The following is a 23,262-nucleotide window of genomic DNA, read 5'->3' on the forward strand; positions in this document are numbered from 1 at the left end:
AAATATATTTTTTTAATATCACCATGCTAGTCAAATACTGTGTGCTATGTACCCAGGTTAGAGACTGAGAAGGGATCTATGAGACAGATTTTTAACTTTCTAAATCAGACTAGGTTAAGAAACTAAACTTTTTGGTATGCACATAATAATATTAAGGGAGGAAAAATAAAGAACCAATGCTTACAAATAACCTAAATTTACACCAAAAGGAACTAGAAAAAGGAGAACAAACAAGACCCAAAATTGGGCTTCTCTCATGGCTCATCAGGTAAAAAATCTGCCTGCAATGCAGGAGACACAGGAGACAAAGGTTCGATCCCTGGGTGGGGAAGATCCCCTGGAGAAGGAAATGGCAACCCACTGCAGTATTCTTGCCTGAAAAACCCCATGGACAGAAGAGCCTCGCGGGCTACAGTCTAAAGAGTTGCAAAGAGACATGACTAAGCACACACAAAGTTAGTAGAAGGAAAGAATACTAAGATCAGAGCAGAAATAATGAAATAGAGACTAAAAGAAAGAAAAGAGGACTTCCCTGGTAGTACAGTGGATAAGAATCCACCTGCCAATGCAGGGGACAAAGGTTTGATTACCTGGTCCAAGAAGATTCCACACGCGACAGAGCAACTAAGCCTGTGTGCCACAATGAGAGAAGTCACTGCAATAAGAAGCCCCAGCGCTGCAACAAAAAGCAGCTTGGCTGGCTGCAACTAGAGAAAGCCCACATGCAACAACCGAGACCCAGCACAGTCAAAATTTTTTTAAAAAGAAAGAAATGAAACTAAGAGCTGGTCCTTTGAAAAGATAAACAAACTTGATAAACCTGTAGTCAGACTCATCAAGCAAAAGAGAGGCCCCAAATAACATCAAGAATGAAAGATGAAGCCTCTTTCAACTGACAGCACAGAAATACAAAGGATCGTTAAGAAATTACTGTGAACTATACACCAACAAAATGGACAATGGAGAAGAAATGGACAAACTCCTAGAAACATACAAATTCCCAAGACTGAGTCAAGAGGAAATATTGATAGAAAATATGAACAGACCAATTACCAGTAATGAAATTGAGTCAGGCCACAGCCACAGGCTCCCTCCTTTTGGTTCCTCTCCTATTACACTGACCATTCTTTCTTAACTTCGTTTGTAGCTTTCTTTTTGTCCACTCTGGAAGAAACTACTGTTTGCCTACTTGATACACATTTTCCTCTTCACTTTTAGTAACAGAACCTTATTTTTTAGAGTGGTAATGGACCTATAAAAGGCTACTCTGTCCCACTTGCCTGGGTGTGGTCAGTGGGTCAAGTAAAAGTGAGTTGGGTAGGACTTCTGGGAAGAGCTGACTCAGCTAGGAGAACTTCCCTTTTGTCTCTTCTTCCTGCCTGGAACCTGGATGGGATTGCAAAACTGCTGGCAGCCATCTCAGGCTTGCATCACTGAGGATGGAGCCATGCATCTGAGGATGGCCGAGCAGAAAGACAGGTGGAAGGACTAGAGTACTGGTGATCTGGTGAAGCTGTCATACTAATCCAGACTTCTTGAACAAACTTCTTATTTAAGCCACTGTTGTTTCAGCTTCTGTTACATGCAGCTGATTCTAATCCTAGCTGATACTTCCATCCCTTATATTACCATACCAGGTTCACTTGCCTGACTCACATCAAGCCAAATCCTGAGATGCCAAGGTATGCAGCAGAGAAAGGGTTTATACACAAGGCAGCCAAGCACGGAGACAAGAGAACAAGTCTTAAATCCACTTTCATGAAGGTGAGGGGATGAAGATACTTGTGGGATAAGGAAGCAGGGTGGTCTGAGGTGTGGGGAAAGATGACTGAAGAAAAAGGTAAAGTAATTGGGGTTCTGCACAGATGTATCTGGGTTACATGTGTCTTCATGGGATGTATGTTCAGAAAATGGTGTCATTAACTTGATCTGAGGGTGAAGTTTTTGGCCCTCTGATGTCAAATGGTCATCTATTGAACAGTCACCCAATCCATGGTCTCGACTGGTTTAATTTGGGTAAGACCAGCTCCATGTTCCTGAAAAACAATTAGAGCAACCGTTACTATGCTGCTAAGTCACTTCAGTCGTGTCCGACTCTGCAACCCCATAGACAGCAGCCCACCGGTTCCGCCATCCCTGGGATTCTCCAGGCAAGAACACTGGAGTGGGTTGCCATTTCCTTCTCCAATGCATGAAAGTGAAAAGTGAAAGGGAAGTCGCTCAGTCGTGTCCGACTCTTCGCGACCCCATGGACTGCAGCCTACCAGGTTCCTCCGTCCATGGGATTTTCCAGGCAAGAGTACTGGAGTGGGGTACCATTGCCTTCTCCGAACCGTTACTATAGGGACACATATATCAGATGTATCTATAGGAGGTGACTTAATTCAGCACAATTATGCCAGTGACTTCACAACTATAACTATAGTCCAAATACCTCTTGAGCTCAAAAGTCATATACTCAACTGCTTTTTAGACATCTTTATTTGGGTTCTGTCCCCTTGCCCCCAAACATCGTGAATAAGGGCCTCCTCCAAATATGTCTGTCATGCAAGTGTATACTCCTCGGTTTTTGTCTCGTCACAACAAAGATTTGGAGTGACGGACATTAAAGCCCCCTCAGCATGTCACAGCTCTCGGATCTTGGACAGACCGTGTTATAGCTCTTAGATAAATCAGTGTTACAGCTCTATTTTATTTAGAAGATAGCAGGGAAATCCATCTTTGAGGCGTGAGGGCACGTGAGAACATGAAGAGAAGAGCGCCCCAGCGCGTGGTGGAGGTGGGGGGAGAGGGGGCGGGAGGGGAGGTGGCCCTTTGGCTCCTATGTGTTTTTCTTCCCCCTGGGCTTGCCCTATGCAAATTGGGCTTAGTCAGGAGTGCTGTTCTACCTGAAGTTCTCACTCCAGTCCTTGGACCTTCCTTTGACCTTCCTCTGTTCTATTTTCACAGGCTTTTCCCTTCCTTATCTTTTAGCCACCGCCATCTTGGACTCCTTTTCCCTATTCTAACTACCTAACATTCCCCCCTCAAGAGATGGGAGGCCCAATTCTTTGGGAATATGGGCGTGAGGTCTTTCTGGCTACTTTCTGCTGAACTGGGACAGCGAGGGGTATTGGGCCTCCCCCTCTTGCTAGTCTCAAGCCTCAGAGTCCCTATAGAGGTGTCCATCTAAGGGTGAGTGATATTTTCTGTGGTTGGCTGTAGTTTTATATCTTTGTTGAACTTGCACTGCATGTTATAATTGTTGACCTGGTCAGAGACAAAACAGGTTAGACAATTGATAATACATAGAGCAATCATAAGCAGCATCAATATGGCATAACAAGGACTAGTAGGGGCATTAGCCAATTCCAAATTCACATCACCAGGATGGCTCAAGTTCCTCCTTGTTCAGGGATCAGAGTATCTATCTCCTGTCTGTTTTGGAGTACAATCTCTGCCAAGCTGTTGGCTCTTTAGAGCTATCCTGAGAAATCTTATCCCCAGAAACCAGATTTTGGGGGTGTTGATTAAAATGGCACTCATTTGTAGTTCTGAATAGGTATCTGAGATCTCCCAGGGACTCACAGGTGTATTGACTGTCCTCTTCTGTTTTCTTCCATGGCTTGACTCATGAGTAGTGAATCCAGGAGTCATAAGGACTAAGACCAACCTGTTCCTTAGGGGCAATACGGATGCGAAGGAGAGCTACTGGTAAAGCCTCCTTCCATCCCAGGGAGGTCTCCTGGGTTATCTTTTTTATCGCTGGTTTTAAGAATTAGTTGGCTCTTTCTACTTTTCCTGAAGATAGAGGCCTCAAGGCACAATGGAGATAATAAGTAATGCCCAATGCTTTAGAGACCCCTTGGGGTCTAAGCATTTACCTTAGAAGTAAATAATGTCCCATTGTCACTTTGTAATGACCTGGACAGACCAAATCTTGTAATGATTTCATGGAGCAGTTTTTTTACCACCTCCTCAGCCTTCTCTGGGCACAGGAGCCTGGTAGGCTGCAGTCCATGGGGTCGCTAGGAGTCGGACACGACTGAGCGACTTCACTTTCACTTTTCACTTTCATGCATTGGAGAAGGAAATGGCAACCCACTCCAGTGTTCTTGCCTGGAGAATCCCAAGGACAGCGGAGCCTGGTGGGCTGCTGTCTATGGGGTCACACAGAGTCGGACACGACTGAAGCAATGTAGTAGCAGCCTTCTCAGTCTGGGTGGGAAAGCCTTCAGTCCATTCCCTGAATGTATCTATCATGACTAATGGGTATTTATACCCTTGAGAAACTGGCATCTGGGTGAAGTCCATCTGCCAGTCCTCTCCTGGATAGGTCCCACCTCGTAGGATGGGCTGGGCCAGCTGGGGTCTTCAAGCTCCTTGGAGGTTGTTTAATTGGCAAGTGGGACAAGAGGAGACCACTTGCCTTGTAGTTGTTTGGAGGCCTATTCCTCTGAAGGACCTTTCTAGTAATTTTTGGAGGGCATTTTCCCCTAAATGAGTGGTGGCATGTAAGGAGTTAACCAACTTCCATTGGAGGTTGCCAGGCAGAAAAAGGAGTCCCTCCTTTTGGAACCACCCCATATGATCTTCTTGAAAGCCCTCACTCTTAGCTTTAAGAGTCTCACCTTCAGTATATGAAGGAGTTTCTGGCACATTAGTCTGTGGAACTAAGGTGGCAACCCCTATTAGGTCATGGTTCTGTAATGCTGTTCTCTTAGCTGCCTGATCAGCTGCTTGGTTCCCTTGTGCCACTTCCGTGCTCCCTTTTTGGTGTCCTTTACCAAAGGGAGACTGAAACCTCAGTAGGCAAATGGACTGCCTCCAAGAGTCTAAGAATTTGATCACCATATTTTATTGGGGACCCTCGGGTGGTCAAGTGGCCCCTTTCTTTCCAAATAGCTGGATGTGCATGTAGCACCAGAAAGGCATACTTGGAATCAGTGTAAATGGCTATTCTTTTTCTTTTTCCCAGCTCTAAAGCTCAAGTCAGGGCTATGAGCTCAGCTAATTGGGCTGAAGTACCTGGTGGCAGAGGCTTAGCCTCTATGATGTCAAAATTGGAGACTACTGCATACCTGGCTCTTCTTTTTCCATCTAAGACAATGCTGCTCCCATCAGTGTACCAGATTTCCTCAGGATTGGTCAGGATCTTCTGACAATCCCTCTCGAGGTTTTGTCCAGTGGTTCAAGGTTTCTAGACAAGAGTGAAAGTGAAGAGCGCCCTCAGGGGTAGGCAGGAGGGTGGCTGGGTTAAGAACCTCACAAGGGGATATAGTGAGGCCTGGATTTTCCATCAGCATTACTTGATATCTGAGGATTCTTTGATCAGACATCCATAAATGGCCTCTCCCATTTAGGAGTTGTTTTACTTGGTGGCTGGTAAAAATAGCTTGCCCCCAAAGGAGAGTTTTAAAGCATCTTCTATCATGATTGCAATAGCTGCAAGATTTCAAAGGTGGGGGGCCAGCCTTGGGTGGTTGGATCTTACTCTTGGATAAGTAAGCTACAGGCTGGGACTCAGATCCCAACCTTTGAGTTAACACTCCCAAGGCTATTCCCTCTCTTTCATGGACATAAATTTGGAATGCTTTTTCTGGGTCTGGCAACCCAAGGCAGGTGCCTGAGTTAAGGCCTGTTTTAGTGTAGCCTCTGCCTTCTTTTGAGGAGTTCCCCACATTAGTGGGATTAAATCATCTCGTCCCTTTAAGCTTTCATATAAGGGCTGGGCAATTAGACCATAGTTGGGTATCCAGATTCTACAATACCCAGTTAGCCCCAGGAAAGCTCACAATTGTTTTCGAGTCATGGGGGAGGGCAACCGAAGGATTCTAGAGGACAGCCTCCTAGACCTGTGTGTAATCTGAACTCCCAGGTAAGTGACTTTTGTCTCAACCATCTGTGCCTTAGCATGGGAGACTTTATATCCTCTTTCTGTCAAAAATTTTAGAACCTGAATTGCATGTTGTTGGGCATTTGCCTCATCTGGAGAGCAGATTAGTAGGTCATCTATGTATTGTAATATTTTCCCATTAGGTCCCAGGTCCAGATCTAGGAGATCCCGGCTAAGGGCCTGTCCAAAACAAGTGGGGTTATCTCTGAACCCCTGAGGTAATACTGTCCAAGTCATCTGTTGGTGTTTTTCTCCTGGTGCCTCCCACTCAAAGGCAAAAAGATATTGGGATTCTTTAGCCAATAGTATGCAAAAAAAATGCATCTTTGAGATCCAAGACTGTAAACCACTTGGCACTGGGTGGGATTTCTCCCAAGATTACATCAGGATTGGGTACCATGGGATGGAGGGGGACCACAGCTTCATTTATGATCCGGAGATCTTGAACCATTCTCCAGGTTCCGTCCTTTTTCTTTACTGAGAGGATTGGGGTGTTACATGGCGAGTTGGTGGGGACCAATAGCCAAACAAATAGAGGAAAACAACAGAATGGGAAAGACTAGAGATCTCTTCAAGAAAATCAGAGATACCAAAGGAACATTTCATGCAAAGATGGGCTCGATAAAGGACAGAAATGGTATGGACCTAACAGAAGCAGAAGATATTAAGAAGAGATGGCAAGAATACACAGAAGAACTGTACAAAAAGATCTTCACAACCCAGATAATCACGATGGTGTGATCACTGACCTAGAGCCAGACATCCTGGAATGTGAAGTCAAGTGGGCCTTAGAAAACATCACTACGAACAAAGCTAGTGGAGGTGATAGAATTCCAGTTGAGCTATTCCAAATCCTGAAAGATGATGCTGTGAAAGTGCTGCACTCAATATGCCAGCAAATTTGGAAAACTCAGCAGTGGCCACAGGACTGGAAAAGGTCAGTTTTCATTCCAATCCCAAAGAAAGGCAATGCCAAAGAATGCTCAAAGTACCGCACAATTGCACTCATCTCACACGCTAGTAAAGTAATGCTCAAAATTCTCCAAGCCAGGCTTCAGCAATATGTGAACCATGAACTTCCTGATGTTCAAGCTGGTTTTAGAAAAGGCAGAGGAATCAGAGATCAAATTGCCAACATCTGCTGGATCATGGAAAAAGCAAGAGAGTTCCAGAAAAACATCTATTTCTGCTTTATTGACTATGCCAAAGCCTTTGACTGTGTGGATCACAATAAACTGTGGAAAATTCTGAAAGAGATGGGAATATCAGAACACCTGATCTGCCTCTTGAGAAACCCGTATGCAGGTCAGGAAGCAACAGTTAGAACTGGACATGGAACAACAGACTGGTTCCAAATAGAAAAAGGAGTATGTCAAGGCTGTATATTGTCACCCTGTTTATTTAACTTATATGCAGAGTACATCATGAGAAACGCTGGACTGGAAGAAACACAAGCTGGAATTAAGATTGCCAGGAGAAATATCAATAACCTCAGATATGCAGATGACACCACCCTTATAGCAGAAAGTGAAGAGGAACTCAAAAGCCTCTCGATGAAAGTGAAAGTGGAGAGTGAAAAAGTTGGCTTAAAGCTCAACAGTCAGAAAACGAAGATCATGGCATCCGATCCCATCACTTCATGGGAAATAGATGGAGAAACAGTGGAAACAGTGTCAGACTTTATTTTTCTGGGCTCCAAAATCACTGCAGATGGTGACTGCAGCCAGGAAATTAAAAGATGCCTACTCCTTGGAAGGAAAGTTATGACCAACCTAGATAGCACATTCAAAAGCAGAGACATTACTTTGCCAACAAAGATTCATCTAGTCAAGGCTATGGTTTTTCCTGTGGTCATGCATGGATGTGAGAGTTGGACTGTGAAGAAGGCTGAGCGCCGAAGAACTGATGCTTCTGAACTGTGGTGTTGGAGAAGACTCTTGAGAGTCCCTTGGACTGCAAGGAGATCCAACCAGTCCATTCTGAAGGAGATCAGCCCTGGGATTTCTTTGGAAGGAATGATGCTAAAGCTGAAACTCCAGTACTTTGGCCACCTCATGCAAAGAGTTGACTCATTGGAAAAGACTCTGATGCTGGGAGGGATAGGGGGCAAGAGGAGAAGGGGACGACAGAGGATGAGATGGCTGGATGGCATCACTGACTCGATGGACGTGAGTCTCAGTGAACTCGAGGTGTTGGTGATGGACAGGGGGGCCTGGCGTGCTGCGATTCACGGGGTCGCAAAGAATCGGACATGACTGAGCAACTGATCTGATCTTATCTGAATAGCCCACAAGCAAGGAATTTATTTATTAAAGGCTGTAGTCCCTCCCGAGCCTCTCTTTCGAGAGGATATTGTTTCCAGTTAGGAAATCGAGTGGGATCTCGGAGGACGATGATGACTGGTTCAGCTTGGTGGGCTCGTCCAGGAATTCCCTGGTCCCACACCTAGGGATTAATTTTGTCTTCCCATAGTTTTTGGTCCCTCTCTATTGAAGGTGTAATGGGTTATTCGGTACTAACCAGGAGCTATAGAGCTCTAGGGGCTGAAAAACTTCCCATCACAAGGGTGGCCCCCAATTTAGTGAGTATATCTCTTCCCGATAAGGGAGTAGGACACTCAGGGACCACCAGAAACTGGTAGGAAAATATTTGTCCATCCCAGCAACAAATAAGTGCTCGGGTGAATTTTTTAGTAGTTGCTTTTCCTGTAGCACCCAAAATGGTACAGCTTTGGGAGGAGAAGGCTGCAGAGTAGGAGATCAAGACAGAGTAGGTAGCCCCTGTGTCAACCAAGAAATTCTTGGACCTACCTGCCACATCCAGTTGCACCCTGGGCTCCAGCGCCATGATGGTTGTCTGTGACAGGCGGGCTGCCTGGAGCGGGCGCTTCAGTCCTCTTGAACCATCGTGAGGGAAGGGTTGGCACTTGACCTTGAGGCTCTTGGGTCCTGAGGGCAGAGTGCCGCCCAATGTCCCAGTTGATGGCATTTGTGGCAAGTCATTCTAGACTTGTCACGGTTTGGACACTCTTTGGCCCAATGCCCCTCCTGTCTACAGATTAGGCATTTGCCTCATGCCTTGTCCTTCAAGAACTCGGGGTTTGCCATAGGGCTTCTCTGGAGGGTGGCCAGCATCTGGGCATGCCTTGTCTCTTTCCTTCTCTCCTTCTCCTGGGCCTTGGCCTCCTTCTCCTGTTCTGTTATAAACAGACATATATAAACACCAATAGGTATAAAATACCTATTGGTGGCTGTCTGGATCATCTCATCTAAAGAGGCAGCAGAGTCCTGTTGCTGTAGCTGTTGTAACTTAATTCTGATATCTGATGCACATTGGGACAAGAATTTGTCCTTTAAAATCACCTGTCCCTCTTAAGAGTCTAAGTCCAGATTGGTAAACTTTTGGAGGGCCTCTTTTAGCCTTTCCAGAAAGGCAATGGGGTTCTCATTGGGCTCCTGAGTTATTGCTGAGACTGGGCACAGTCCCACAAGTAATAGGCTTCCTTCTGTTTCCATGGGTGGACTTCCTTAGGGGTGAGTCTTTCTGAAGCTTATCCTACCCAGAACTGTTGCAACCCGAGAGCCAGGCGTCCCCAGGTCAGGGTGCAGATCCCCAGGCAGGCTGAGGCGTGACAGCCTTCTGGAGATCGAATCCCTGGGCAGGTCGAGGCGTGACGGCCTCCTGAGAATTGGGTCTCTGAGCAGGTCGAGGCGTGATGACCTTCTGGGACCCCTGGGACTAGCGGATCCCCGAGCAGGTTGAGGCATGACAACCTTTCAAGGACCAGATCCCTAGGCAGGTCAAGGCAGGTTGACCTCCTGGGACCCCCGGACTGGAGTTGGGTGTCCCCAAGATCTCCAGCGTGACCAGTGCTGGATAGGATTAGAGGGTTGGATATTATACAGTATTTCCCTCCCAAGGCCAGCTATTTTCTGGTTGTCTCTCCAGAAGATTGTAGAGGCAACATTGTGGGCCAGGATGAGGAAAGGAGCATGAAACAGGAGGGAAGGGGGCAGAGCACAACCTTTGACAGAATGACACAGCACAAGGGCATAACGTAAACCAATTAAAATCAACTGGGTCCAGATGACAAGTCAAATTCAAGTAAACCTTAATCCCCAATCTAAAAGCCAGCAAACACACCTAGAGCTAACCCAGCAGCTCTAGGGCACTGTCAAAAGACGGAGTAGTGGGTGTTTCCCCAATGGCTGGGATGGTCCTCCCACTCACTAGCGTGTGAATTCACCCTGCTCGCAAAGCCTAGCCAGGCCTAATTCCATGGCTCCAACCCTTGCCCTCGGCAATGGCCCACACCCTGAAGCTTGGCTTCTCTCTGAATCCTAACAAATCCACCTCTTACTTTTTGGCTGGGCTTCAGGCCCGGGATAGAGCGGAAGGACAGGGAAAAAAGCAGTGGGAAAAACCCCCTTCATAGCCTGCTGGAAAATCTGCTAAATTTTTGAACTGTGCTCATAGTTTTCATTGGCCTGATTCTTGGCAGAGAAGATTAAGGACAGAAGAACCCCCACTGGTTTGGGTAACAGCTACTGGGGCCCAGCATATAGTTCCTTTCAGTTCAGTCGCTCAGTCATGTCCGACTCTTTGCGACCCCATGAATCACAGCACACCAGTCCTCCCTGTCCATCACCAACTCTCATAGTTCATTCAGACTCACGTCCATCAAGTCGGTGATGCCATCCAGCCATCTCCTCCTCTGTCGTGGGACATACCAAAGAGTAGCCTCTCCAGAGTCTCTCAATTGCGCCCACTGCCGCCCGCCTGTTAGCAGGGGGGTGGTTCAAGGAAACGAGAGATTGTAAAGGAATTAAGATTTTGTTAGGCATGTCCCTCCAGCCATAGGAGTGAGGACCTCCTACCTTAACCGGAGGTCTTCTGGAAACTGAGGCTGAATCTCCTGAGCTTTCTGCTGAGTTCGTTTTTCGCTTTCCCGGTTTCCAGCACGATGGGCCTTCCCCTGCACTTTTTCTTCGCATTTCGCTTCTACCGCGAAAGCTTGGCTGAGTTGGGCTCCTGCTGTGCTTGGCCTCTTCCCCACGGAGGTTGTTTCAGCCAGGTTAAATCTGAGTCACCGCACCATAGATGTCAGGCGAGTGTATGCTCCTCAGTTTTTGTCTCGTCACAACAAAGATTTGGAGTGATGGACATTAAAGCCCCCTCGGCGTGTCACAGCTCTCGGGTCTTGGACAGACCGTGTTATAGCTCTCAGGTCTCTAACAGACCGTGTTATAGCTCTTAGACAAATCAGTGCTACAGCTCAGTGTTACAGCTCTATTTTATTTAGAAGATAGCAGGAAAATCCATCTCCAAGGCGTGAGGGCACGTCGATCCAAAGACGTGCCCCAGAAGAGAAGAGTGCCCCAGCGCGCGGTGTGGGGGTAGGGGTGGGAGGGGGTGGGGTGGGGGGAGGGGGCGGGAGAGCCCTTTGGCTCCTCTTTTTATATTTTTTTTTCTCCCCCCTGGGCCTGCCCCATGCAAATTGGGCTTAGTCAGGAGTGCTGTTCTACCTGAAGTCCTCACTCCGGGCCTCGGACCTTCCTTTGACCTTCCTCTGTTCTATTTTCGCGGGCTTTTCCCTTCCTTGTCTTTTAGCCACCGCCATTTTGGACTCCTTTTCCCTATTCTAACTACCAAACATGTCCATGAGCCGATCCCTCATAGCTACGATAAAAGCGAGTTTTAAAATATGATGAAGTTAAGGATGTTGAAATGGAGAGTTTATCCTGGATTATTCAGGTAGACTTGATGAATCAAAGAAAGCAATGTGGCAATAGAAGCAGAGATTGGAGTGATGTGGGCACAACCAAGACTGCTGGTAGCCTCTGGAAGATAGAAGAGACAAGGATAGGATTCTCCTTTTGAATCTCTAGAAGGAACTAGCCCTTCCAACACCTTGATTTTAGCTCACTGAGACCCATTTCAGACTTCTGATGGCCCAGAACTACAAGACAATAAAGTTTGTGGCAATGGCAATGGGAAACCAATACAGGCCCTTCAAACCTAAGATATGTAAAATCATACCTCTCAGCAGTGCCTGGACTCATCCCAAGGTGAATATTGACTTCTACCCTTGTCTCCTCAGCAGTGCAAGACAGATGCAAACTTGAGTCTGTTCTTCAGAGTCTTTCTGCTTGGCTTTCCTAGACTCCTGCCTTGTTCAACTTGAAAACGTGGTAGATGCCTTAAGGGCTAGGTGTTGGGCACAGACTTTGCCCCTTCCTCCTAACTGAGACCTTCACCTTTCAAGCTTCTACTTTTCACTTCTTCCTTCCTGAGATTTTTCTCTGCCTTTTAGCAGAGGTCCTCAGAACCCTTTTGGTTCTCAGGCTTTTGCCCCACACCCAGAGTGGTTAATTGCTCCAAGGGAAACGCAGCTGCACACTGTTAGCTCTGTGCAGCTAACAGAGCTGGTCACCTCTGGTCACCTCTCCCTGCAGTTCCCTCTTCTCCAAGATTTTATCTTATCAACTTCTAATTGCTTCTGCATTATCTTCCAAGAGGAGTTGCAGGCAACTTCATCTTAGGCCCCCACACAAGAGACAGGTGGATATCAGGGCTCCTGAACTGCTCCCCTCACCCTTTTTACCCTGGACCTGCAAGCAAAGCATTTGCTTGGTGTATGCATGCATGCTAAGTCGCTTCAGTCATGTCTGACTCTTTGTGACCCTATGGACTGTAATCCGCCAGACTCCTCTGGGATTCTACAGGCAAGAATACCAGAGTGGATAGCCATTTCCTCTTCCAGGGGATCTTCCTGACCCAGGGATTGAATACACATCTCTTATGTCTCCTGCCTGGGCAGGCAGATTTTTTACCACTAATGCCACCTGGGAAGCCCTGCCTGGTATCTGAGCTCTGCTTTAATACTAGAGGGATGACCTTCTTTCTTTCCTCACAACCTAAATACATCTTGGTCCTGTTTATGTCCCAACCCTCAAACTAGCCTCATTCTGCATCCCAGGCCAGAGTGAATAATACTTGGCCTTTTTTAGTCTTTCTGAAAGTCAGGATTGCCTGTTTTCTAAATTGTATGATTCTATTTTGTGGCTAGCTCCTTTCTCCTTGTTGATAATTCTGGAGTAAGTGTTATGTCAGCTCCAAGTCAATCGTGAAAGAAGGCTCATTTTTACATTTCCAGGTATATTGTGTTCTGTTTTTCAATTTATCCCCCAAATACAAGCCTGGAAAGCACTCTTGTAGGTTGTATTCTTTCCTCTGAATTCTAAATGAGTTATTTTGTGACAATTTTGATAAGCAGGGTCAAAGATCCTTATTAAAAAAAACAATAATGGTAGCTTTTTATAGCTCTAAAGCTCAGGAAAAACGCATGATCACGTATTTTCTATGCCTCAGTTCAGTTCAGTCACTCAGTCGTGTCCGACTCTTTGCAACGCAATGAATCGCAGCACGCCAGGCCTCCCTGTCCATCACCAACTCCCGGAGTTCACTCACACTCACTTCCATCGAGTCAGTGATGCCATCCTCTGTCGTCCCCTTCTCCTCCTGCCCCCAATCCATCCCAGCATCAGGGTCTTTTCCAATGAGTCAACTCTTTGCATGAGTTGGCCAAAGAACTGGTGTTTCAGCTTTAGCATCATTCCTTCCAAAGAAATCCCAGGGCTGATCTTCAGAATGGACTGGTTGGATGTCCTTGCAGTCTAAGGGACTCTCAAGAGTCTTCTCCAACACCACAGTTCAAAAGCATCAATTCTTCAGTGCTCAGCTTTCTTCACAGTCCAACTCTCACATCCATACATGACCACTGGAAAAACCATAGCCTTGACTAGACGGACCTTTGTTGGCAAAGTAATGTCTCTGCTTTTGAATATGTTATCTAGGTTGGTCATAACTTTCCTTCCAAGGAGTAAGCGTCTTTTATCTCATTTAATTAACACAACAATCTTGTGCAAGGGAGGGTGGGGGATGGGCAGCTGGAGGGGAGGGTGGTAATTGTTGACTACATTGTGTTTATTTTAGGAAAGAGGTTGAGGGACATTGAATTCCTCATCAGTGAGCAATAGAACTAAGATTCAAAAACAGATCTCTGACTCCAAAGCCCTTACTGTTTGTAATACAGCTCTACCTCCTCACCTCTAACTCTCAGTGTCTGATGCCACAAACAAGTTTCTTTCTTTCTTTCTTTCTTTTTTTTAAGCAGAAAATACATTTATTAAGGGGTGCAAAATAGCTTACAAAGTCTCTGAGAATCAGGCTGGGAGTTGACCAGTGTCATGCAAAATGGTCAAAAATTTTTCTGCAGACCTGGTTCCATGAGGACACCACCCCGAAGTCATTCCTGAGCCTGGGCAGTGTAAAGTGTGCTGCATATACTCCTTGGGCAGTTATCACCACTGAGTCTGGAAACTAGACTTGCTACTTCATCTAGTACCAGCCTATCACATTTAATTAGGGTGATTCCTCCCGCTGCTGTCACTGGTCCTTGTGCCAAATTCTGGCACGAAAGCATCTAAACGACAGAGCTTGGGTCACAAGCCTGTGCCCCTGCTGCAAGCAATGCTGAGGACATTCTAGCCTCTGATGAAGACGGATACCCAAACAGAAAGGGAATATTCAGATGTGGGTTAAAAAACACGTTTCCTTTTTCCAACCTTAACAACCCTTCCCCTTTAAAAAGCTCTCTACCACAATGCACAACTCAAATACACTAACTGAATTCTCCAGTGTTGTCAAAAAACTCATCCATCTATAAGACAGAATTCCTGGATGGACCCTATTCCTTTCCTAGAAAGTGAAAATCCTCTCTGGTTATTCTGTAACCTGAGGACTAATGTGAAAAATGTGTCATCATGAACACATCCAATATATAACTGGGGGGGGGGGGGGGAGGGGCGGGTGGGAATGACATGAAAGAAGAAAATTAGTCAAATATACAAATAAACACCGGACACATAGAGGAAGAAACTATGTGAAGATACCAAGTCCTCATTTCTGTGACTGGTACTGTGATCACGGTATTCATGACTTTTCTCCACCATCTATCTTATGATTTCTTTACTCTCACCCAGCTTCACTGCTTGTTTGGTTTTCTCACTCACTTAGTCATCCATCTTTTCCTGTGCCTCTTGGCTATCTGTATGTCTTTTTCCAATTTCTAACCTCAATCCCACCTAATCATTGTAAGCACCTATGGGCCCCTGGTTAAAGTGTGGACAGTTCTGAATAGGCCATCACCTTGACTGAGCAGTTAAAATGCAATGACACACAAGAGATTTTTAGAGGCTGATAATATAAGAATACTATACCTAAGAACTAGTTAGTGACTGAGAACACCCAATGAAGCTTGGAGGCTCTAACATACCTTGTGGTCTCTAAAAAGAAAACTACAGTTGACCTTTGTACGAAGTAGCAGTTAGGGGCGCTGATCCTCCAAGCTTCTCAAAATCTGCATGTAGCTTCTAGTTCGCTCTCTTAGTCATAGTTCTGTATCCACAGTTTTGCAATCCTGGAGTCAACCTACTATGGATTAAGTAGTACTGTAGTATTTGCTATTAAAAAATACTACTAAAAAATACATATCAGTGGATCCCTGTAGTTCAAATCCATAATATGCAAGGGTCAACTGTATATGGATTGTGTATTTTTTAGCTATTGAGTTGTGTGGGTTTTTTTTTTTTTTTTATATTTTGGATATTAGCTCCTTACAGAGATATAACTTGAAAGTATTTTTCCCATTCAGTTTGCTAGAACGATTTGCTTTAAACATGTTCTAGTCAGGGCTCCTGGCAAAGAAAGGAGACTTTATCAAGATATCTCAGAAAAGGGAAGTTTCAAAGGCTTGTTTTCTTTTTATAAGGTATACTGTCAATAGTGAAGAGTCAGAGATTTTACCCTACTTGCAAGCTAACAAGTCAGCCTGCTGCTATTTCATGGACACTGGAAAAAGACATTAGACCTCCAGAGTAGAGGCCAAACATAGTTCATTAATTGCAGTAGCAGAAGCTGGAGTGTCAGCATTGCTGTGTCAGTTGCCGAAACCCCAGTTCCCACAGGGCATCTGCAAGACGGTTGGATAATACCTTCACATGCAGTGGGTTACATTGCATGGAGGAGCCAGGACATAGGGAACCCAAATCTTTTATTATCAGCCAAAGCTGCCTAACCTTTGCCCCCTTGGGAGATACTGTCTTTATTTTACTGGTCAGTGAACAAACCTGCCCTTTGCTTCAGAGGGGCACACTATCTTCCAAGGCTGTCTGTCCCCTAGAACATTGCTTCTGATCACAGAATAAGTAGAAACATGAGAGACCCATGGAGAACTGTCTTCCAAAATCCCCAAAGAATTTCAGAAAAGTCTAAGAATGAGGCTGAGATTCACTGTGACTTGAGCTAAAAGATGTTTGAGCTTTGGGATTCTTGATGCTAAAGCACTACCAATATTGGGCTTCAGCTCTCCTCCGCATGTCCTTCTGTCTTGCTACCACCTGGAATTTTTTTTTTTTTGCTTTCATTACATAATACAATTGGCCCAGCTCATTTTTTCATTCCAGACCTTCAGTCACACGTCTGACCACTTTTGACCTCAGTCTAGTTCCACCAATGCTCTAAATAACAGTGGTTGCAGGAGTTTATGAGGTCCTAAAGACCTCCATGTGAGTATTGTTGCCTCCAGGAGGCTTCAAATAATAATTTCTCTTTCCCACACAGGAACTGAACAAAATGAAACACAAAAGAACAAGGTGGATGGGAAATCAAATATCACTGTATTTGCTGATAAAATGAAATTGGGAAGCTTAGACCAAGAGCCAAATAGACCTATTCACTGAACCTCAAATTTAGGCACTTAAGTACCACTTGTAGGCAGAGTTAGAGTGTCTGTTTTGGGGCTTCTAGATCCCAAAGGGAAGAAGAGAAGATTTATCCCACACATACCCATTTTAATTCTTCCTAAGATTAAACTTACCCAGAAGAAGGGGTAAGGGAATGGAGAGAGGCCATGAGTTATATTAACTGAGCTTCCTCTACATAAACAGAAACATTGTACAATATTCTTTTCTAATAGAAAGCAGTAATTGGACTTTAGAAGCATCTTCAGCTCCTTCCCCCTTCCCTCTGCATGTTGGACATCCCCTTTGCACAGTCCATTTCCCAGTGGAGTCTCTGAGCCCCTGGAGGACAGGGTCTATGTTTTATTTATCTTTGTATCCCTGGTACCTTACTACACTACTCAGTAGTAAGATAGGAAATGGCAACCCACTCCAGTATTCTTGCCTGGGAAATCCCATGGACAGAGGAACCTGGCAGGCTGGAGTCCACGGGCTTGCAAAGAGTCGGACACAACTGAGTGACTGAGCACATTAGTAAAAAACTAATCAATAGTCTATGTATTAATATACATGATCTTCCCAACTACCATTCAGGTTCTACAATAGCAGAGACTTTCTCCTTTAACTTATTCCCCACACTGCTGCTAATTTCCTTTTATTGCATGAATCAGAGATCTCATACCCTATCAGATAATGGGGGTTTACTGGAAAAAAATTTATTGCAAAGAAGGAGACTGGTATTACTTTCACTTCCGAGAGTAGTTCCTTTCACAATCTAAACCAACTTTCAGTTCAGTTCAGTTCAGTTCAGTTCAGTCGCTCAGTCGTGTCCGACTCTTTGTGACCCCATGAATCGCAGCATGCCAGGCTTCCCTGTCCATCACCAACTTCCAGAGTTCACTCAGACTCACATCCATCGAGTCAGTGATGCCATCCAGCCATCTCATCCTCTGTCGTCCCCTTCTCCTCCTGCCCCCAATCCCTCCCAGCATCAGAGTCTTTTCCAATGAGTCAACTCTTCGCATGAGGTGGCCAAAGTACTGGAGTTTAGGGACCAGATTAACATTTGCTTTTTCAGCAGAAGCTGATGGACCTTTAGCTAATATGCTGCTATTCATATAACTCCTCTTTTGGACTTTGCTTCTCTTTTATGTCTTGTCTACACCTGTCATCAGCCAACTGACTCTTTCCCATTCAACTACCTGAGGGAGAAAATCCAACTGGCTCTATTACTTGTCCCTGATAGATAGAGCTTTGTAAACCAAGCCACTTCAGAGGTTTCCAGGTGCCCACCTCTGTCCTAATCAGAGGCCTTCTCTTAGTACAAAAACAACTGAGGGAAAAAAAAAACAAAAACAAAAAACAAAACAAAAAAAACTGAGGGATGGCCCATTTCAATCAGCTTGGGTATCTCAGGAAGGTACTTTGCCTTGGAAATAGTTAATTGGCCTGACAGGCCCTGTGACTGGCATGTCTGTAAAGGGCCTTAACAAATGATCATCTTGTTTAGTGTATCCTGGATAACTGTTAAGGTCTTAACATTGAGCTAGGCTATATATGTTCTATTCTTTGATTTGTAGCTGTCATTGCCATTTTGAGATTCTGGAAGAGTTTGAGTCTGTCTCTCTCTTCACAATCAGTATCATGCCTCTTATTAAAAACCTCTCATTTCTGAGGGAAAACATTTTTCCCAGTGGAGTCTAGAGCTATGACACCTTAAAAGAATGTTTTAATTGAAGTACAGTTGACATACAATGTTGTGTTAGTTTCAGGTATACAGCAATGTGATCATGTATAATATATTCTATAATATATATAATATACTCTTTTTCAGATTCTTTTCCATTAGAGGTTATTACAAGATATTGACTTGTGCTATAGTGTATCTATTGTTGTCTATTTTTTTTGTTTATCTATTACTTGTTTATCTATTCTATACATAGTAGTGTGTATCTTTTAATGCCAAATTCCAAATTTATCCTCTCCCTCTTCCCCTTGGTAACCGTAAGATTATTTTCTATGTCTGTAAATCTATTTCTGTTTTGTAAATAAGTTCATTCATATCCTTTTTTAAAATTCCACTAACAAGTCTTATAATGTAATATTTGTCTTTATTCTGTCTTCAGTTACACTAGTTAATATGATAATCTCTAGGTCCATCCATGTTGCTACAAATAGCATTAATTCCTTGTTTTCTTGTGCCTGAGTAATATTCCATTGTGTGTGTGTGTGTGTATACATCTTCTTTATCCATTCATCTGCCAATGGACAAATGTTAGGTTGTCTCCATGTCTTGGCTATTATAAACAGTGCTGCTATCTTTTCAGATTATAATCCTGTGTGAATATATACACAGGAGTGGGCTTGCTGGATCATATGGCAACTCTATTTTTAGTTCTCTGAGGAGTCTCCATACTGTTTTCTATAGTGGCTGTACCAATTTACTCTTCCCTTTTCTCCATACCCTCTCCAGCATTTTTTTTTTTTGTAGACTTTTTGTTGATAGCCATTTGGACTCCTGTGAAGTGATACCTCATTGTGGTTTTGACTTTCATTTCTCTGGTGTAATTGAGTTCTGTTTGGTTCCATCTATCTATCTAAGCAACATATTTTGATGTCTAATGTATTAAAATATTTATTGGAATCATAACAATTACACAAATTTAAATTTAGATTATTTAATAGTAAGCTATAGTCTCAGATATGTTCAAGGAGCTCTGGAGAGAAAAAAATGGGGGAAAAGAAAGTGTTGGATAGAGTAGGGAATCTAATAAAAGAAAATAAAAGAGATGAAAAGAAAGAGAAAGTAAGGGATATAAAGAATTTTGTGTTCTTGGTTTTTCCTAGAGCTGGCTCTCTGTAATATGATTCTCAGGATGCCAGATCCTTTTTAAAACTGGGAGCCAAATTCAGACATCAAGATACAGTTAAAAATAAACTTGAAAAACCGTAGAGCCAGCTATGCTTGGCTTTGTTGTGAACACAAGAGGGCGCTAAGCTCCACAGTGACACACAGGCCACTCAGGCCCACATCCGGCATCACAGCATATACACAAATTGTTGTTCTCAAGTAATATTTCTTAAAGAAATAGTTCTTTAAATTTCTTAAATAGGGGAGGGAGGAGGGAGGAGGGTTCAGGATGGGGAACACATGTATACCTGTGGCGGATTCATTTTGATATTTGGCTAAACTAATACAATTATGTAAAGTTTAAAAAAAAAATTCTTAAATATTACTCATACAAAATGTTAAAGCAGAGACATAGCTACTCTCCTGGGTAACTCTAACTCTAGATAGATAGAGATACCCATCTCATTTAATTTTGTGACTATGTACCTTTAAGATTATCTGCCATCAGTTTGAAGATAGCAATATTTGTAAAGAAATCAAAAGAATGTTGTCAGGCACAGGGGCATAGAAATAAGGCTGGCAAGGACCACAGGGAAGAGGGAGCCTTAACAAAGACTTCAGGAATTGCAGTCCCATGAGAAGGCCCATACATCACAGCATCTTAGTTGGGGACATTAACTCTTCAAATCATGTTACCCCCGAGCTCTAGTTCTGTGCTCACAAGTAACCTCTGATGATTACTTGGCTTCTCACAGGGCTCTGTGTCCATGGAGGGACACTTAAGGGCAAAACCGACTTTAAAAATTTATTATAGCAAAACAAAAGTAAAAATATTATACTGCCACCAATATAATATTGGTTATATTTCTTATTTTAGGAGGGTCACAGGACAGGGAAGATTTTTAAATAGCCCCCAGAGTTTGAATCTGAGTAGACTATTTAACAGAAATAGTCATTATCAGTAAGAGTTTCGAGACAGTGGGAATAAAAGTTAACAAGCAGTTAGAGATGAGGTCCTGTACTGGTACCAGCAGATATAAGGGAGAGAAATACATCTTTAGGAGCTCTTGGCATGGGGGAATTATTGCATAGATAGAATACTGTGGAGGACTGTGGAGAAAGAAGAAATGAGGCCTGAGGACAGCTTTAGGGGGTTAGGAAGGAAGACTCCAGAGGGAAATGGAACAGGATTCTGTAGTGATCTCATAGGGAATGCATTTTTGAAGAGAAAGGAGTAAAGTATGCAGAGAAGAAAAAAATGTTAAGTGCTGGATTTTCCTATTTACACTCACAAATTACAGTAAAGAGAACAAGAGAAGTTGAGGTAGGGGGGCCTGTGACATCTTATCATACCAGAAAGCAAGAAAATTCAAGGAGTCGGAAGCCAGTTTGCAAAGGATAACACCAGCCACAGATGGATCAATATGGGTTTCAATAAGGATAAGAACTGTGTTAGCTCTCTGCTGTTGCTGTAACAAATTACCATGAGTGAGCAGCTTAGCACCAATGAAAGATGCAGTTATGTAGGTTAAAAGCCCACACTGGGCTCACTGAGCCAAAACCGAGATGTCAGCAGGACGGCATTCCTTTCTGGAACTTCTAGGGGAAAATCTGTTTCCTTGCCTTTCCAGTTTCTGGAGACTGCCTGCCTTCCTGGGCTCATGACATTTTCCCTCTGTCTTCAGATTCAGCAATGGTAGAGTTTTCACATCTCATCACTCTGACCTCTTCTTTTTGCCTCCCTCTTCTAATTGTAGGGACCCAGGGGAGGACTTGGGGCCACCCAGGTCATCCAGGATATCTCCCTATTTTAAGGTCAGTGGGTTAGTGAACTTGATTCCATTTGCTACCTTAATTTCTCTTTGCCATGTATGTAAAATACTCACGGATTCCTGGCATTAGGATGTGAGCAACTTTGGGAAGCATTATTCTGCTTATTACAGTAACTAGAACAGTTGGAACATATCAAATATGTTTTTTTTTTTTAATGTTTATTTATTTGGCTGTGCCGAGTCTTAGTTGCAGCATGCGGGATCTTTAGTTGTCCCATGTGGGATCTAGTTCCCTGACCAGGGATTGAACCCTAGCCCCCTGAATCGGGAGAGCGGATTCTCAGCCACTGGACCACCAGGGAATTCCCTGAAACACAATAATTTGCTTAAATCATGAGTTCAAAATGATATTAAGACAAACAATGCTCACTGCTAGGAAATATGAAATATGAAAGTCATGTCCGACTCTTTGTGACCCCATGGATTGTACCCAGCCAGGTTCCTCTGAACATGGAATTCTCCAGGCAAGAATACTAGTGTGGGTTGCCATGCCCTCCTCCAGGGGATCTTCCCAACCCAGGGATTGAACCCAGATCTCCCACATAGCAGGCAGATTCTTTACCATCTGAGCCACCAAGGAAGACGCACTATTAGGAAACTGACACAGTATTTTGAAAAATGGTAAATAAAGAGAAATTACCAAATATTCTATCCAGCCCTTCCTGTATACACTGTATGTACCTTGATAACCAAAAAAATAAAAAAATCAAAGGGAAGCTTTTCTTTGTACAAGCATTCCAGCTAACACATGAAGAGGGAGTGTCGTCATTTCCCAATCCTTGCTGAATTAATGGTCCTGGGAGATCCATCAACAATTACCGATGATGGTTAACATCACAGAAAATGCCACAGACATCTGGGTATCTGTGCCTCCTAAGGAGAGGACAGAGCGCCACCTTTGACTTCTTACCAAAACAGCAGATCCTGAAACAAACAAAACCTTATTAAGCAATAACACCCCATTCGCCCCCTTCCCGGCCCCTGGCAACAGCCTCTCTGTTCTGCTTTCTGTTTCTGTGAATTTGCCTGTTCTAGGGACCTCATGTAAGTGGAATCATTCAATATTTGTACTATTTTGTCTGGTTGATTTCACCTAGCATAATGTTTTCAAAGTTCATATAGTTGTCACATATGTCAGAATTTCTTACCTTGTTGAGGCTGAATAATATTCCATTGTATGTAGTATATGCCACATTTTCTTTATTCATTCATCTATTGAAAAAACATTTTTAAAAGCATTTAGAAAAGAGTTTGGCATATGAGCTAACTAAATGGCACCTAGTAATTATTATGGTTGTTATCGGAGAAATGCTAGAAGAAAATTTTTAATCCATGTTTTAGCCATATTTGTTTTTGGGTGGAGGGATTCTGTTTTCTTCTTTTTTACTATGCTGCTGCTGCTGCTAAGTCACTTCAGTCGTGTCCGACTCTGTGTGACCCCATAGACGGCAGCCCACCAGGCTCTGCCGCTGTCCCTGGGATTCTCCAGGCAAGAACACTGGAGTGGGTTGCCATTTCCTTCTCCAATGCATGAAAGAGAAAAGTGAAAGTGAAGTCGCTCAGTCGTGTCCGACTCTTAGCGACCCCATGGACTGCAGCCTACCAGGCTCCTCCGTCCATGGGATTTTCCAGGCAAGAGTACTGGAGTGGGGTTCCATTGCCTTCTCCGTCTTTTTTACTATAATGCTTTACATTTCTTGTGATGTTGTTTGATAATTGAAAATCATTTTAAACACACACACACATTTTAGCTACTCCTATTTCTCTCTTTATTTTTTTAACCAAACTATTTTTAAAAGGTGTATGTGTGCTGCCTTAACCATGTTTTTCAAGAGCTTTAAAAAAAAAAAAAAGAATTTAGGAGACTATTACCCAGCTTGCCCTAGAGTTGCATTACATTTT

At 43.8% G+C, this 23,262-nt stretch overlaps 1 long non-coding RNA gene across 5 annotated transcripts; it reads right to left on the minus strand.

Moving 5' to 3' along the window:
* Positions 1-1,792: 1,792 nt before the first annotated feature.
* Positions 1,793-12,278, minus strand: LOC129659344 (uncharacterized). Of its 5 annotated transcripts, none has more exons than XR_008718009.1 (3): positions 11,915-12,278; positions 5,061-5,179; positions 1,793-2,036 (listed from the first exon to the last, which is right to left on the minus strand). It is a non-coding gene; the product is annotated as an uncharacterized LOC129659344 (long non-coding RNA). The 5 variants fall into 5 exon arrangements; XR_008718008.1 differs by lacking the exon at positions 11,915-12,278 and adding an exon at positions 10,753-11,223; XR_008718007.1 differs by lacking the exon at positions 11,915-12,278 and adding an exon at positions 8,686-9,222.
* Positions 12,279-23,262: the final 10,984 nt, after the last annotated feature.

Source organism: Bubalus kerabau, chromosome 8, assembly GCF_029407905.1.
Source record: "Bubalus kerabau isolate K-KA32 ecotype Philippines breed swamp buffalo chromosome 8, PCC_UOA_SB_1v2, whole genome shotgun sequence".
Classification (NCBI taxonomy): Eukaryota; Metazoa; Chordata; class Mammalia; order Artiodactyla; family Bovidae; genus Bubalus; species Bubalus kerabau.